At 46.0% G+C, this 14,719-nt stretch overlaps 1 protein-coding gene across 2 annotated transcripts in view; it reads left to right on the forward strand.

Annotated features, from left to right (window-relative positions):
- ssbp4 (single stranded DNA binding protein 4) overlaps nucleotides 1–14,719 on the forward strand; it is an 89,240-nt gene that overhangs the window by 52,131 nt on the left and 22,390 nt on the right. The gene's annotated exons all lie outside the window — the stretch shown is intronic.

The following is a 14,719-nucleotide window of genomic DNA, read 5'->3' on the forward strand; positions in this document are numbered from 1 at the left end:
TAAATGATCTAGACTATGATTCGTCTGTGTGTGTGTGTGTGTGTGTGTGTGTGTGTGTGTGTGTGTTTGGCACAGTGGTTAAGACAGACCCTCTGAGCTGCTGTCAACGATACGGCACCCTGCGACATGGCGGCCTGGGGGACCTTATTTTTGGCCACACCAGGTGCAAGTGTTTTGGGCTGGTTACATGATCTTGCATGAATGTGTGTGTGCGTGTTGTTGGTTAGCATGTGCATATATAAAGCTGCAATTGTGTGTGTCTGTGTGTGTGTGTGTGTGTGCGTGTGTGTGTGGGTGTGTGGCCAAATGCTTGAGTCCAGGAAAGGTCAGAGATTGGGTGGAGGTGCCAGGAATAGGGGTGTGAGATGCCTGGGTGTCTGCAGGGCTATAACACATACACGCACGCACGCACACACATCAAGCCGAGGCCTCCAAACCCAAAGACACATCAGAACAAAATCTGGTCAAAGTGGAGCATTTTTCTTTCCCTCCTCCATCGACTCCTCATCCTCATCCTCTCCTCTCCTCACGTAAACACGATGCTGCTTTCTGGATCTGGGATGCCTGAGGGACAGAGCACAGACAGGAGCCCCGTCACCATGACAACAGCTTCTCCGAGCTGCCTGACACCCAGACGCCATTGGCTGAGGGCTGTTGGGGGGAGGGGGGAGGAGGAAGGAGAGAGCGCGAGAAAGAGAAGCAGGAGTAAGTTAAGCGAGGGGTAGAAGGAGAAGGCGGGAGGGGTATTATGGGGGTGAGGAGATAAGGAAGGCGAACGACCCCATTACTCCTCGTGGGGCCGTGCGTGCCCCTGTTCAGGTTCATGTGCTGGTTTGCAAAGAGGGAGAAAGGGGAGCAGAGGGCGGGGAGAGGGGAGAGGGGAGGAGGCGCAGGAGGGTGTGTGTGTGTGTGTGTGTGTGTGAGACCCTTGCAGACCCTCAAGGCTTCGTGGAGTTTCTTAATGTTTTACTGTGAGACTACAGGGAGCAAAAAATGCTTTTTTTTCTCTAGATTTGCTTTTATTGAACGTAAAAAACGTGTTTACACATGAAAACTGGAGACGCAGATACGCAGGAGCTGGTTGCTTCTCGCCTCTCGTGAAGCTTGTAGCTCTGTGGGTATGTTGTGTCAGCCACATAATTTACATACTCTGCTCTGACTGGCTGTCTGATGTCACCACTGTACCAAACATCGTTTCCATTTATTGCTCAACAGTTTGTTTGCCATATGCACACAACTGTTTAATCATTAACTTTGTTTTTTGGTGTTTTTTATTTCGAGAAATGATGAAGGACGCTGATTGACTGATGAACATGTTCGCATGTGGGTTGAAAATCCAAATATTATAAATGGTCCTTGTGGTGGGAGCTCTTCCAGGATATACTGAAAATGTTTGGCTATATTTAGAAGATGAACTGCAGACTGCATCTCTGTGGATGGCCGGTCAGCAGTGACAGAGCAAACTTTAGAGATTACCAGAGAGAAGAGGCGAGAGGTGGACAGAAAACAGGAAGGAGAAGGAAGTTTTCTGACCTTTCAGTGAGATGGACACAGCCAAACACGTCACAGATGTTACGTCTGAGAGGCTGCAGAATTATGTAGGCAATGCTAACAAGCTAACCTCAACGTGAAAACACATTTTTTCCCCCTTTCCAAGCACTTAGAATATGAAATATTCTTGTAATTTGTGCAGTCATTGTCGCTGATGTTTCTGCAGTTTGATGGTAAAAGCATTAACGCTACAAAGCCGAAGGTTCCGCCTGAGAGAGAGCTGCTGATGTGTGCTTTACCTGCAGAAAGGTGGTGAATGCAATGCACCGTGTTTATGTGCAGCTTGGCAGCCTGCTGGCACTGCTCGGAGGGGAAACGGCAACGGAAAAAGTGTGTGTGTGTGTGTGTGTGTGTGTGTGTGTGTGTGTGTGTGGCTCTCTGTGTACTGGGTCTTCCTGTCGTTCTGTGATCACTGGCATATTTAGACTAATCATTGAAGAGGGGGAGCATGTGTCTCCATGCATATGATCTCGGCTGCTGCATGGTGTGCGTGTGTGTGCGTGTGCGTGTGTGATTTTAAAACCATACACACAAGGGGGCATAAATGTCTCAGGCTGTGTTTGCACATGTGTTGGTGTATCCATCGCAGGAGACAGAATTTACTCTCTCTCTCACACTCGCACACACACGCATAGGCACGCTCACACACATTAAGCTGTACTGAAGAGAAGTAGAGGAGGTTGTTGCTAAATCAGAACCAGAAGTTGAGGCGGAGTGATGGAGGGGCTCAGATGGGGGGTGGCGTGTGTGTGTGTGTGTGTGTGTGTGTGTGTGTGTGTGTGTGTGTGTGTGTGTGTGTGTGTGTGTGTGTGCGTGCGCACGTGTGTTGTAGTATGGGCTACACAGACTGGTGTAGTCTCTCTGTCTGGGATGTAGAGGTGAAGGTGAAGGGTGGGGAAGAAATAGTCTGAGTTAGATGGGGCGGGGGGGCAGAGAGGGATGCTGGGTGTTTAGGGGGTAAAAGGAAAAAAATCCCCACCACCCCCACCCTTCCTGCAAACAGGAATGAAACAGTAAGCATGTTTCACCTCGGCCATTAATCCTTTGTACTGACTGGAGACCTGAAGCAAACACAAAGAACTTCTTTCTCGTTCTTTAAATCTCTCAATTTTCTTCTCCTCTCTTTGCTTCCCTTTTATTCGCTCTGTTTCCCCCTTCTTGTTATCGTCTCTCTGTTGCCATCTCTCCCAGCCTTTATCTTCACGTCTCATTCTGTGTGTGTGTGTGTGTGTGTGTGTGCGCGCGCGCGCGTGCGTGCGCGTGCGTGCATGTGCGCGTGCGTGTGTGCGTGCCTGTTGTCCTCTCTCTGTGCTGTGCTGAGACTATGCTGGGGATATTTCTGTCAGCCTCTGTTTATTTATTGATGGTGATGCTGGTGAGAGTTCGCCTGCCTACATGTGTGCTTGTGTCAAGAGAAAGTGTGGCGCTCTCTGGAAATCTTTACCTCCTCTTCTTCTTCTTCATCCGGTCCTCTCCGTGACTCCTTCGCAGTAAATATTTGTCGGCCTCCATCCTAATGACACTGCAAGGCCGACCCGGGATGTGCTGGCTCTTTGACCTCTGAATAGCTGGATGGGAACCAGCAGCTCTGCGCTCTCTGGCTTGTCTCTTGTGGAGGATGAAAGGCTGGTGTCACTGAAACGGAGGCTTAAATCATCCCCGAATGAGCACCTCCCTGACACCGCTGCCTCTGAGCCACGCTGCCTGGCTACCGAAATAGTTCCTGGAAGCAAGAATGCAAATAGAGGACATTAATGTCAGTCCTCATTGTATGTCAGACCCCGCTGAACTCTTGGGAACCTGTCGACTGGTGGTCCAGAGGTCAGGAGGTCCTACCAAGGCTGTTTATCTTCCAGTATATCTCTGAGGGACAGGCAGGGAGCCGGGCATTTGAAGGTGTGATGGCAGGCAGGGAAGAAACGGGCAGGTTTGTTAGCAGCATCCATCGTGAATGTGCTTATGCTCTTGCTCTGTGTGCATTCCTTGGTCAGAGAGGGGTTCAGATAAGGGTAAAGCTGGCTTTAAACTAAAGCAAGTTGTGCCCGATTTCATCAGCTGACAGCACCAGCGAGTACTGGACGTATAGTGTTGCTTGGTCAGTCCTTACTGATTTAATTCTTCATTCACCGACGCAGCAGTGCAGGTTTGTGCCGGCTTTGTTTCCGATGCGTAGACCACTGAATCTTTCTTTGACATCATTTATGTTGTTTTTACAATCACCAAATCAACCAAATCCACAGCAGCTCACAGGTGGTGCTGTTGGGGCACATCAGCATCAGTGGGTAACAGAATAACACCTTAATGTACAGCTCTAATTTAACCCTATGGTTTACAAGCGTGGTGCAAACATAACCAGATATACGAGTGCTGATAAGCTCATCATAGCACACTGATGCCCCGAACGTTACCCAGTAGAGCTACACTTAAGAAAAAAAAGGTCAAAGCAGTCAGACTGGAGTCTAAACAGTCTTTACAACGACAGCTCCCGAGTATAAAGTCTGTCCGTTCGAGCACATAAGTGTTTGGAGGATCTCGTCTCGTGTCCTTCCTCCAGTGTCTTCTACCCAGGTGAGACTCCAAGCTGATACCTCGCAAAGCATTTCGCATCTGAAACGTCTGCACACGACATGCGACAGTTTCTGGATACAATTGTTGCAATATCGTTAATTTGCGAAAGCAGTTATAGTGTTAGTTTTGGATTTTTGCACATGACTTTGCAGTCAGTTTGACTGGCTTTTCGCAAACAGGAAATATCGTTGCTGTCAGCAAATCTCCATTTCTTGTAGTCCTAATAACAGCTAAAGAGATTCTCTAATGCTTTAGACGACCTCTCCTGAAAGGGACACAGCCAGAAGTAACCAAGTTACTGTCTGAAACGGCAAACATGGTGTGTTTAAGAGTAGCAATTCGATTATGAAGTGACATGCGTCGGGATCTCGGGGCTTAACCGTTTCCAGGTAAAATTCTGGATTTTTCATCAGGGATTTTTTTTTTCCAGTGGAGCTGCTGGTTTGTGTGATGCTATGTGATGAACAAGCACAAGTTTACAGTTGAAACACATGTACTGAACTGAAACTGCTCATGGGTCAGCTAAAGCAGCTGTCAAGCTCTTTTTCTCCTGTTACTGAAACACCCACCACCCCATCCAATTTTCTCCTTATCGCTTCCCTGTGGCAGCAGTTCTTCTCTTTTACCTTCGCTCTTATTTTTCTACCTGTTTATTCTTTTCTCTAACAACTTTCCTTCTTTTCTTTCTGCCTTTCTTCCTTCATTTTCCCTCTCTGCCTCTCCTCCACATGCCTCGGGGTCCTCAAGAGTTTCAGGAGTTCCACAGACTGTCCATTGTCTTGGGAATGTGCTTTGCTCTCTCCCCTCACCTCCTCCTCCTCCTGTCTGGCTGGAGACAAGGTTAGGTGGTGTTCAGCTTCTGGGTCCACAAGGCCACTGGGTTACAAGACGCTAACCTGATTAACTCCCCGCACCTGGACCAAGTCAGCTGATCAGGCTAAAGTTGAATATAGGCTCTTTTAAAAGAGGAGAGAGGATGAATGTAACTGTGTCGAGATTCTGGGATCAGCAGATTTACCACTGCATGAATAACGTGTGAAGGGAATATAGCGAATGATCAGATCTTAAAGATCTGAAAACAAGAAAATAAAAACACGTGTCAGTGATGGCTTTCCCGACCGCTTAACCCGTCTGTGTGTTTGGTTTAAGTCATTCTTAAAATCCATCCTTAGTGTGAGGGAAGAGATGACATGCCTCCAATTTCTTATCAGGCTTCTTGTGAATTTCTAAATTTATCAAAATACTTGAATCATTAGTTGTGACTTATGAGGTGGATGCTCCCTATGTGGTGGTGCCTCTGGGATACAAAATTGGTAGCGCGTGCCGTGTGTGTGTTTCTCACTGTGTGTGTGTGTTTCTGTGAGCGTATATTCATATCTTTGTGGGGACCAAGAAGTGGAAGTTTACTATACTTGTGGGCACCAAAATCCTGTGTGTGTGTGTGTGTGTGTGTGTGTGTGTGTGTGTGTGTGTGTGTGTCTCGCATACCCAACCCCCCATCCCAGCGTCTGGCACTCAGGAGGACTGCTCCTTCGCGAGCGTGTCTTCCTGCCAGGGCCTACGCACACACACACACACACACACACACACACACACACACACACACACACACATTAAAATAGAAACGGGGTGAGTGGATTAGGCTGGTGTGAGATCTTTTTAAATGTGTGGTGTGTTTCTTTTGGTTGCTAAACATAATCGTCAGACACAACCTCAGCTCAGCAGACGGGATCGCATTTGGGCTGTGAGACAAATCTGCAGGCTGTTACAGTAGAAGACAGTAAAAACTTTGGTGTAATTCATCGAATTTTCTCTATCAGCAGCACATTACGCATTATAGCAATGGTAATTGTTTAACTACTGCGATGTGCAGACGTCTGACTTCAGCTTTGAGGTTCGCCACATTGCTTTAGGCGCTCTGGAATGTGTACAGCCCAACTGGAACTCCTTGGCTGCTCTCCCTCTCTCCATATATTTTTTATGTTGACGGTATACGGTACCACCACTTCCTTCTCCTTTTCATCTTGCACCTTCTCGGCTCTGCAGAAATAAAATCCAGTTGTGTGAGCACAACATGAGGAAAAAAGCAGAGCGAGAGAGAAAGGAAGAAGTGAGCATGAGAATATGAAAGAATGCCAAAGAATAAGGAGGAGGTAGATATTGCTAACAAGGTTGCCAGAGACTCTTTTCATTTTTAATAGTCCCGTAGGAGGTCTGGCTGATAAAGTGTTATGTTATATTATTAAATCCTGGCAAAGTTGGAGCTGCAACAGATTCCAACAGTGGCAATTGTGAAAGCGAGTCTGTGGGTTTGATAAAATTCACCAAAATGAATGGACGGGATCTTTAAACCTTTAAACAACACGTGTCCCACATGTCTTCTTCTTTTTTTTTCTTTTTTTTTTTTACTTTTTACAGGTAAGTAATTCTTTAATAAAAGCATCTGATATTTTATTTTCAATTTTCAAGTAAGGGATTGCCGGTTGTCGCCTCGTTCCAGTAGATTTTAGCAGCTTCTATCGCCTCTTTTGCACTTAAAAAAAAAAAAAAATCCCTGCAGATTTGATTCCCATACAGCCGAACACGGAGTCTGTCCTATTAAAATATGATTGTTTTGGTGGACTGGGACAAATGGTGGCACTGTGGTCCAGCAGCTTTTTCCAGTGTTTCTGAGTAGGATGCTTCTGCTTCCTTAGGCGCTAACATCAGCGAGAACAATAATCTCACGTATTGTCTTCTTCTGTGCCCAGTCTAGTTTCATTTCATCTTTTTTTATTTTTAAAGATCAGGCCTTATGCCACATGTTTGAAGGCATTTTTTGAGACTCAAAATGTGGCTTTAGTGTCAGGGTTACAATTGGTTATGGTTAGGTATTTAATTTTTCAGGGTTAGGGGCTATGGAAAGCATAATGTCAATTAGATGTCCCCACAAGATATGAATACCCTACATGTGTCTGCATGCGTGTGCACATTTAGCCTGTGTTTTAGTGCATGAAGGTAAAATCCACTGATGCTTTTATTCATCTGCCCAACAGAAGTTTGGGTCATTCCTTCCTTTATAATTTATATTCTGTAATTTTTTGTGTTACCAGCTTCATCTCAGCATTTCCCAGAATTACATTCTGCACAGCCCAGACAGCGGCTGTGAACCTGTTGATTTTCTGCTGTGGTGTTCTGGTTTTTGTTTTTTGTTTTTTTGCTTGGAGATGGCAGAGGAAAAAGTGATAATGAAAGCCATGGCAGAGGTTGAGGTTTTGTAGCTGAAAATAGGGAGCACCTCGCCTGCTTGGCAAAAAAGCAACATGGCTTTGGCTGCATTGCATTCTTGGTGTAGAGAGGATGAGATGTCTGCGCCTCCTTTATGAGGGATTGCTCGCCGTGTAACTGTTGAATCTTGGTGTTAAAGGTCAGCTGATGAAAGACAAGGACGCGCGGCGCCTGACACGCTGTAGATGTGGAACTGAGCTGTAAAATGTAAATAAATGACAAACATTTATTTACATTTTTTGCAAACACTGAGAGAGAGCCATAAATGCGACACATATCTTCGGGTCTGGCTCTTTCCGGGGATGATCTGCAGCCCTGTCTGACCTGCACACCTGAGCATCTCACCTCAGGAAATATCCAGACATACTTCAGAGGGTGGAAGGATGCATGATAAAACCTTTTCTCCTATCTCTGACAAATACTCACACACCTTTCTTTCTCTGTCTATTAGGTTTTGTTTCTGAGCTCCGAGCGTTCTATTATTCCCTAATTAGCAGCATTAATAATCTTCAATTAGGCATTTAGCTTTGTGCACGTGTAACTCCTCATCCTTTGCTTAAAGTGTGTATGCGCGTGCTCGCCGACAAGCGTCATCGCGGCACCCTGTCCTCTGGTTCTGTCGTGGCTTTCCACCCAACACCAACTGTCTAATGAGGGAGTGAAAGGCCACGGGCGGAGTGGGAGGCAGGAGCTGAATATCAGTGTGTGTTTGTGTGTCTGCACACATGTTTGTGTGTGTAATTAAAGAGAAGTGCCAGCAGGGGGGACCGGTGTCAGAAAGGGTCACCAAGAGAGCAGCGGGCCATCGCCAAGCTTTGGTCATTAACTGCCGAGCGCCGGTAAAGGCGTGTGAAGGTACACAAGTGTATGTCAGGAGGCCAGGAACTAAATTAGTCTCCGTAAATATGTGTTTTACTTAGTTTACCCGTGTTTGTGTCACATTTCACTCAGAGTTTAGCTTTAGCGTTGAGTTAAAGACTTCATAAAGTATGCTGCGAGTCATTTTCAACATGTTTTGTTTATTATATTACTTTTATTGTTGTTTTCATGAGATTTCTGCGAGCCCAGTGCAGCATTTTTAGATCGCTTGTTTTGTACTAACTACAGTCTTAATCACAAAGAGAGAAAAAGATACATTTGGTCACGGTTGGTTGTTACGTTACCCCTTTAAAAAATATTAACATTGTGATATATCAAAGAGATACATTTACTTTTCCTTCTTTTTTTTAAAATAAGATACAAGATGGCAGCTTCTTCTTCCTCCTCCTTTTGAGGTCGGCAAAATCCTCTTCCTTCACACTGACAGCGGTGACGTCCGTCAACCTGATTTGATTGGTCAGATGGTCAGACTGGAGGCAAATATTAGGTTAACCGGATCCTCAACAGAACCACTTATTTTGGACATAAAGCCATAAAAGTGATCGTCCACAAAAAACGTGTATCCACACAGTAAAGGTCATCTGGCGAAGGTTGAACCAGGCTGTTGCTGTGCGCCTTTGTTCCTTAATGCAGATGAGACTAAATCCTCTTAAATCCTCCCCGATTGTCCGACTTCTTGTGTTTTTGGTGATGGCGCCTTGTTCTCTTTGTTTTTATTATTAAGACTGTCAAGGACCAAAGCTAAAGTAAAACTTTAGTAATACATTGATCCAGAAAATGCTAATTCCTCCCGATTTACGTATAAACATCAAACAAAATTTCTGTTTTTGTTTGCTTGGCTTTCCTTATTTCAGGCTGTTTGTCGGTCACGTGGTGTTCCCTCCTCTTCACTCTGTCGGCTGCCATCCACAGAGAGCCACCGCATCAATATGATGTTTACAAGAGGCAGCAGTTGACGAGGAGAATAGTTTGTGTTTCTGCATTTGTTTGTTTCATCTCACTGTGTCTGCGTGTGTGTGTCCACAGTAATTTGTTTTCTTCCCTGACAGGTAGTGTGTGGATTGCCATGGGTTGATTGGTTATCCTGAGAGGTGTAGTGGGAGTTTAGGTGTGTGCTCCGGGGCTGCGTGGGGAGATCCGGGCGGCGTCCCCTCTCACAGAGCTTTCCCTCTGGGCTTCCAGCTCAGAGCAATAACTGGGTAGCTGGGAGGCTGCTCTGGGCGTCTGGGGCCCTAATATTGGGAGGAGATGGTTCAGAGACAGGAACAGTGCGAGGAGGAGGGATGTGTGTGTGTGTTTGTTTGTGTGTGTGTGTGTGTACTGCGGGGGGATCCCAAGCAGATTTGTTTACCGGTAATTAATTCACCTGATTGACATAACAGCTGCCAGAGCTATGGGAAGGCAACAGCATATGTGTGTGTTTGTGTGCAAGAACACCCCTGTGCATACTTACCATGCAGATTTTTCTGCATACCTGGTGTGTGTGTGTGTGTGTGTGTGTGTGTGTGTGTGTGTGTGTGTGTGTGTGTGTGTGTGTGTGTCTGCACACAGAGCAGACCCAGCCATTGAGGGGATTTCCATGTGGCAGGGTTTGGAGCAGGGTTCCTGGCAGAGCGACCCGGCAGTTCTCTGTCTTCCATCGATCGGAGCCGTCTGTCCGCCGGCAGCACCGCTCACACCGAGCTGCCTCGCTGCTAATCTTTATAGAGTTGACTTCACTGACAGTTATTGGAGCACTTGAAGCTAAGGGGAGGAGAAGGAGGGCCGTGACAGAAGGACAAATGGGAGAGATGGGAGGAGACGGCGATCGCAGTGACAGTCAGCAGGGTTGTGAAAAGTAATTCCTGGTTTGGTTTGCACACGGGCCACATGAAACCAACAGGAACTAAATACATAGACACATAACAGAGCGCTCAGTCTGGCGTGAGACACGCGTGTGCAAACACATCTCTGTGTAACTTTACGTGAACGTCAGCCATAACCGAATCACAAGGCTTCGCTCTGTCTTCGTTGTTTACATTAACAACTTCATCTCACCTGCTCTTCAGCAGTTTATGCTTTTTTGTTCAGCAGACAAAGAATGAAAAATAAAGCGATGCCCTGTTTTGGGAAACACGAGCTTGGACTGGACTCTGTTACTCTGTGTGTGGCTGCATGCGTGAACTTTGTGGTCAGAGGATCTCGGTTTGGGCGGTTTCATGTGTTTCTGTGTGAGTACAGTCAGGTCAGGCTAAACCCTTGGAAACGGAAATAAACACAGGCTTCCACACAGATATTCAGACACACTCACACAGATACTAACAGGTCAGTATCAGTGTTGTTGTGACCAGCAGGTAGCAGTGTGTTGGCCTGCTTGTCTGGACCCAGATAACGGCAGATCCATTACCCCCTGGAAGCTGAGGTCTGATCACTGGGCAGATAGAGCCGCTCACTCACTGTCTGTGGACCTAGCCGGTTAGCCAGCCTCCACCGTGGCACTAAAGAGGATCACAACAAGGGGCCAAAGGAGGGCAGACCCCCTTCTGTTAGAGGAAATTGTCAAATGCACGTCCTCCGATAATGCCTCTCTCGCATCTCGTGCAAGCCGGCGATGGTAAAGATTGCCGTGGTTATGTCACATCATGGGACACCTCAAAATGGCAGCTGCTGATCATCTTATCACTCGTTGGAGAGATTCAAGTCGTCTCAATTATAAACGCTAAGAGAACAAACTGAAATATGAAGTTTATTTTCGTTATTTAGCCTTTGTCTCAAGCACAGTGCGGTCTGTGTTATTATAGAATGGATTACAGTTTGAGAAATGCGCTCCTTTGTTTTCTTGCTTGAAGAGTTACACGGAAAGATTTATGCTCCTCTTCCAGCTGAGCCTCGTGTGCTGTTCTCCCGTGTTTGCTGAACTTACTGGCTTCTGGCTTTAGCTTATTTACCAGAAAAGATATGACAGTGATATCAATCTATTCGTCTAACTTTTGGAAAGAGTCTTTCCAACAAGTGAAACTACAGCGTTAAACAGATGCACCTCACAGACACAAAAAGACTTCAGATGCTGTGAATCTCGTCACGCATCAGCAGAGACGAGAGAATATCCTTAACTCATTTAGCTCATTTGCAAAACATGGAGGCGGCATGGATGGATGCAGGGTTAAGAAATGAAGATGTCGCATATCAATCGTGTAAGTTCATTAGTTACAAGTGAACCAAGAGAAAACCTTGTGTTTGGGAAAGACGGGATCACGAAGTAATGTTATAAAAGTGGCGTATTGCAGGCGTCACTGGTCGTAAACGTTTCTGCTGAGAGTCGCTGTTTCAGTGGAAGAGCTAGATTCTTGGCTCATTTTTTGAAATAATGACCAAATTCGCAGTCAAATTTTTTGATTGTAGCTTGGAAGAACGATTGCAGTGAATTTGGCCTATTCATGAAGAAGCGTGTGCTGATTTGGACGAGGTGATGGCTTTTGTGGATCAGCAGCTTCAACACAATGGACTAATGCAACAGCATCGCCGCTTACATCAGCATCGCTCTTCTGCTTATGACATCGGCGGGTATTTGTGATGAAGTTATCGTTTTATAATCTCCGAAAATATTTTGTCTTGTAACTTTGCGAGTCTTTGTTTCGCCTAGATGCTCCACTTTAATCTCAGAGAACAGCTGAGCTTTTTCATGACTGTATTCTCTCTGAATATTACCCTCTCGCGGCTTTGTAATTTTTTTCAGCCTACAATGGGCCTAATACGTGTCGTAGAAATGCGGCGCTGATTATTGGCTGGCTCGGTGGGGATGGAGAGAGAGCTGAAGGAGAGCGACGGTGGTGAGGAGTTAGCACTGTGGAGGTTTTGTGTATCGGGTTTGTTTGTGCGGAGGGAAGAAAAGGAGAGAGATAGCTGTGGCAAAAAGGGCAGCAGCTATCAAAAGCCACAGGCTGCTTTAAACTCCACGTCTGTTTCTTTTTCTATCTTTTCCTCCTCTTTCTCTTCTCTCTCTTTCTTTTTGCTTTTCTCTCCCTCCACCTATCGCTTTCTCCCTCTCTCCCTCTCTCTGCTCCCTGGCCATGCTGATGATTGACGGCCTGAGGGTTTTAATGGGCACTGGAGAGCAGGAGCTGAGGTCGGGGTTGTCATGGCAACTAGGAGAAGGGGCCTTTTGCTGCTGCTTCACCTGAGTACTGTGGAGCCTCGTTGGCTGGCTGAGGCAGGCAGGCTCGCGCGTACGCACACATTCACTCGCCACACACACACACACACACACACACACACACACACACACACACACACACACACACACACACACACACACACACACACACGTCACACGTACTTACATGCCAGCACCACTTCCATTCACTCTTCCTCCTCCCTCTAAGATGTCCTGCTGTCTATTGAGCTATCTTCTCTTTTCCTTTTTCTCATTCTTATTTCATCTTCCTATTTTCTCCCTCCCTCCCTCCGCACGGCCGTTAAAGCGCTGAGACAAACCGCAGTTGGTTAACCGTGCGCACGTGTGTTTGTGTTGGTGTGGACGCATGTATGTCAATATGTACAGTATTCAGCCCATTGTTTTTGCTGCCCATTGTTCAACAGGAGAAAAAAGCGCACCACTGCACACTTTACAGTCTCGCGCCCTTATTTTTATTTTTCAGTTGCTCCATCAATATGGCTCCTAGAAGTACAGAAGCCCAAATTATGCACAAAGGAGTCCCTCACCAAAACCAAGTAACAAGCAGCGACTTCTTTTCGCAGTTCACACACTCCATCTTGATTCAGAAAACACTTTTTTTTTTTTTGTTTTAATCCTGCAGTGATTATTAGCATAATCAGACCTAATAATGGATCCATTCAAACCCTCTCATACGCAAACACACACAGGCTCGAGATCTGAAACAACACAAATCATCTGCCACAATCATGCTTCTATGGGACCCAATCTGTTGCTCTGTCGGACCCTTTTCAACCTGGGAAGCGATTGCTGACTAAAGCCCCGCCCACACGTGATGGTCGGGGACCTTCGAGGCTCTCATGTCCTTCACGGTAAAAAGTAATATTATGAAATTCGGCTACATACCAATAGTGTGTGCTCATATACAGGACTTTTTCTTTCCATATTTTAACTACTCAATACTCTGTCATTTTTTTATGCATCTTCCTAAACAACACATCCTGATTTGCTCTGATGGTCAAAAAGACTAGTTAGAATTTCACGTTTTTATGTTTAATAGTTTTCCCCTTACTTGCACCTGTTTGTGTCGCTGCTGAATGGCTCTGGTCTCTGGTTGCCGAGTTGCTGCTCGTTGCTTCCTGTGTGGACATCGTGGTAGCCTCTGGGGACAATGGACAACTACACAAGACTTCCTGTTCCATCTGCTAATCACTGTTTACAAATACAGATGTACTTTAAAAAACTGATTAACTGTTTACAGACTGTAGCCAATGATTTTGAGATTGTTTCTGCGGGACATCGGTGTGGTTCACCGGGTTAAAGCTAATACTAAAGCTAACTGCATATCTACCCCGGTCTTTCTCCCAGCTTTCTTGTCTTCTTTTCTCTGTCCTGTCACATGAAGGCTAAACAGACTCTTTGGGGCCAAAGACTTTGTCCCCCTGTCGCAGATGTCTGTGAGACTGAGTCTCATTTAAGACCTGAGTTATTTGGCATTTATGCGTTAAAAGAAACATTGGGAGAGTTCACATGCTTCCCAGGCCACCAGGTCACAGTGGAAGGAAGAAAAATGATGCTTAGCACTTATTATAAGAGGGGTGAGTGTCCATTTTTTATCTGTGTGCTGTATTCTTTATTTTAAGGTTTGGAAGATCCTCTTGACCTCTTCCTCTTCTTGCTTGTCTACTGTTGAGGCTGGAAAGAACTGACAGTTCACACATAGACCTGAGAGTAATATAGAAGCATCTGTACTAAGCTCTTCTTCACTGTCTGACCTCTCCTCACCCTCTGAGAGAGCTCTCCAGCTCTTCCTCTCTTGGCCCGCTTCCTATTGTTTGCCAGCCTTTTCTGTTTAAATGTCTCCCCTCTCTCCTTTATGCCTTTCTCTTTCCAGTTTTGGCTCTTGCCTTACTTCTGTAGATGCCACATCCGTGCTCTGTCACGGTTGTTTTCAGAGCCCCACAGATTCACACCCTTTTGCCGCTGCAGTTTTTGCATGCGCGATTGTGCGCGCCCTGCCTCGTGGCCCCGGGGCGTGCTAGTTAGTGTCTGGGCTGTGCAGGTCAGGCGAGGCACGGAGGGAAGTGAGCGGAGCTCCGGTTACAGTGGGGGAAGGGCTGGAGGAGAGCGCTGTGTATGTGCATTTGTAAATTATGTGGATTTGCATCTATGTTCAATAGCAGATATTGAGGCTTTTAATTGGTTATGCTTAATCAAAAGACCCATGGTTATAGTTAAGGCCGTTAGATTGTGTTCATCTTTAAGAGAAAGCAACAGTGACTATTTTGGTACACCCGTCCA

This window comes from Astatotilapia calliptera, chromosome 23 (assembly GCF_964374335.1).
Source record: "Astatotilapia calliptera chromosome 23, fAstCal68.1, whole genome shotgun sequence".
Lineage (NCBI taxonomy): Eukaryota > Metazoa > Chordata > Actinopteri > Cichliformes > Cichlidae > Astatotilapia > Astatotilapia calliptera.